Source organism: Callorhinus ursinus, unplaced genomic scaffold (assembly GCF_003265705.2).
Source record: "Callorhinus ursinus isolate GAN/ISIS: 27379988/994484 unplaced genomic scaffold, GSC_fseal_2.0 scaffold23, whole genome shotgun sequence".
NCBI classification, from domain to species: Eukaryota; Metazoa; Chordata; class Mammalia; order Carnivora; family Otariidae; genus Callorhinus; species Callorhinus ursinus.
The window spans coordinates 6,365,469-6,369,088 of NW_027397085.1; positions in this window are offsets into that span (position 1 = coordinate 6,365,469).

Below are 3,620 nucleotides of genomic sequence, written 5' to 3' on the forward strand. Positions count from 1 at the left end.
ACCTCCTTGAAGGCAGGGATTTTTGCCATTTTTCATCTGTTTTGTTTACTATTAAGAATGCCTGAAACATAGGAAGCACTCAACAAAGATATATATTTTTTTAAAGTTTTATTTTTTGTGAATAACCTCTACACCCAACATGGGGCTGAAACTCACAACCCTGAGATCAAGAATCACATGTCCTACCAACTGAGCCAGCCAGGCACCCCCACTCAATAAATAATTGTGGATTGGAATGAAATGTGTTTAGTATAAATAATACCAAACTAGACAAAAGAGTGAAAAGGGGAAGTATGAATGAGTCTCAGCAGAATCAAAAATTTAAATAAAACTTTAACAATGAAGTAGATTAAGATGACAAAAACCATGTGTACCTTAGATAGACAATATAAGCAAAAAAGAAAAAAAAAAAAAAAACAAAGCTAGCTACAGATTAGCCAGCTACTAGAGTCACAGGGCCAAAGATTCTATGGTAGTGTAATCAAAAAGTCGTAACTGAATTTTGTATCCTACAGGGCCCATAGCTCATTAACTATGAAAGAAGCAGAAAAACAAATCAAGGGACCAGTTTATCCTTCAGGAAGCCAGCAGACCAAATGGGGGCCAACTTGGCACCAAGTTTTGTTATAACTTGGGCAGACTCATGTACAGGCTTCTGCACAGGGTCTTAGCAAAGCGAGAGTGGGAAGGAAAAGTAAACAGGAAGGGGACGCAAGGGTGGGGAGCTATTAGCCTAGAGGCTTGATGCAATGCAGAATTCTTGTGAACTTTAGGCAGCAGCTGGTGTGCCATGGGGTCCAATCCAGTGTGGGGTGTGGATAGAGTCAGGCAGTCAGCTCTCCCAGTAACCAGCTTATTCCCAGCAGGGTCCCAGCCACTGGCCAAGGTATAAAGAATAGGATCCTGTTCCCAGGTTCCTGGCAGGAACCAGGCAGGGTGTCAGACCAACCAGATGGGTGGAAGGCAAGGCGTTTGGGAGGGGCCGTGGATGGGGGGAGCGGATGAAGGTGGCGATGGCCAAGAAGCCTAGCTATGGAAAGTGACCAATAGAGTGTGGTATATGGAACGCATTGGAGGTGGGAAGGAGAGGACAGAGGACACAGTTTTACATATCTGGCACTTGCTTTTTAATATCTTATTTTTTTCAAGGGGAGATGTCTATCCAGCTCCTATAGGACTTTTACAGTCCCTAGGTAAGTTTTGCATTCCCCACTGCACCCTAGCAGGGCCTTTCAGAATACCCAATAAGCCTTTGTGATTTATAATTGGGCCCCATTCTCTGAATAAAGAGACTTTCCACCGTGCAGAATTTACATCCACACAGTCCTCCCAACACTTGCTTTCTTCCTTTGGGCAGCCCCAGATCGCCTCCAGGGCAGGACCGTGAGATTCATGGGACATCTGAACTCTGCCCAAACACTGTTTAACCCCAGGGCTACCCCTCTGACTGCGCTGACCTTTGGGCGGGGGGAAGCAAGAAAACCACCCTTCGTTTACTCCTCGTTATCCCACCCTGGCACCACCTTTTTCCACAAAACACATGCACGTTTGGGGAAAAAAAAAAGAAAGAAAGAAAAAAGAAAAAAGTCTTTCATCTGGGATGTGTTTTCTTTACCAGAGCAAGTGGGGGGAGAGGGGCGGGGGAGGGAGAGAGATGGGAAGGGGGTACCAACGTGCCCAGTGGCGGGAGCACCTACAAAAACAATCCTCACATGGTGAGGCACGGAGGGAAAATCTCACTAAGGAGAGTGTCTTGCAACTCCGGGAAGGCTGGGCGGCTCACCATGGGCAGTCCCGGGCGGCGTAGGAGGGCGGAGGGATGAAGGGAAAAGAGATGGAGAGGGGGAAGGGCAAGGGGAGGGGGCGGGGGCGGTCCGGAGCAATTCAATGGCGCTTTGATTTAACAAGTCCAAGCCCTTTGAAAACATTTTGCCAAGAAAAGCTTGCCATCAACACGTATAATCTCTTATCAGAGGCCCCTGAAAGCCCGGGCCCTGGGGTTAATTCCCCCATCGCAATGAGTTTGAATCAGCTCTAAACCCGCAGTGACATGAAAGCGCCCGAGCTTCGGGCCGCACAGAACCCACTGCGATCCGCCGACCGGGGAGGATTACGGGGCCCGTTCCGCGGCGAGCTCGCCGGCGGGACGGGCAGGCTCAAAAGAAAAAGAATAATTAGGGATAATTGCTTGTGTCCAAACACAAGCATTAAGGCCCCCTGTTCCCCTTTGGGACTTTGTGAGCCAGAATGAAAGAGACACCCCCTGTTTTGACAGCTGGACCAGCGGCCTGGATCCGTGACCGAGGGGGAAGCGCTCCCGGCTGCTGGGAACGCGGCCGAGCCGGGCCGCGGGTGGGCAGGCGAACGGCCGGGCGGAGTCCACGCGCGGGGCCCCGCTGTCTCACTCAGCCCTCCCGGCGCTCGGCGGGGCGGGGGAGGGGGCTCGGAAAGCGGGTTGTCTACCCCGCAAGCGGGGTCCCCGCGGCCTCGGCAGCCTGCTGCAGCCCGGGGACCCCCGGCGGGGTGGGGGCGGCCGAAGCCCGCGCCCAACGCCCCGCCGCCGGTCGGCAGAACCTGGCGCCCGGATTTGGCGCCCGAGCCGCCTGAGGGAGGCATCGAGGCAGCCGCACCCGGGTAGCTACTGTACTAAATTTGCACACCGAGCCCCACGTGGTCTCTTGAGACCCACCACCGCTGACAAACGCGAATATCGCGTCCCACCTCGCTCGCCATGGGGCGGCATGAGGCACATTTGGAGACACCCGAGTCCCGGGGTGGTCCTTGCCACAACCGGCTGCGCCCTTAAAGCTGAGGCCCGTGTTCAGGAGGCCTCCTTTTGTGGCTTGTAAGTAACAGAATGAAAGGCGACGAGGGAAACGGGCTGAACGTACACCCGTTGCGTCAGGGCCCACAGTCCTGAGACTACCTTGATATTGGGGTTTGGGGCGAGGGCGTTCCGCAGAGGAGACTGCATAGGCCTCGGTCAACAATCTCCCGGGGCCAAACTTTCTAGAAGCTTGGCCAGTTTCCCATGCGAAGTCCAGTAAACCACAGTACCCGAGAAGGCCAACGCAGGCCTGGAGGGATCCTTGAAGGAGTGGGAGGGGTATTGGGGGGCAAAAGGTGGTTCCTGCCAGCGCCATGCCAGCTCCTAAGGCGAGGGGAGGGGAGAGAGGGAGGTGGAGAAAGAAGAGAACCTGACGGAAATATTCCAGACCACCCGGAACACCTGGACCACCCAGGCCGAAGCCTGGAACCGCGTGGCCAACTGGCGAGAAAGTCCGGGAGCCGGGTGTGGATCTTCCAGAAAGCCTGTCTTACGGAGTACCACGAACTCGGGTCTCTGAGGGTAGCTAGCTGGCAGCCCTGTCGCCGGCGGAGTCCACACCCACGCCGCCCCCAGTTGCTCGGCCTGTGCTCCGGCTTCCAAATACGGATCACATGCGGACTGGAGGAAGAGCGGGGAAGCTGCGCGGCCGACACACGGGCATGAGTGATTAATTAAAGGGAAACCACATCCGACAAGAAAAGAGTTTTCTGAAAGAAGCCGAGACTGAGAGGAGCTCCCGACCCTGCAGCTGTGGCCCAGACGGATCCACCAGCTGCCAGGCCCTCCCCAT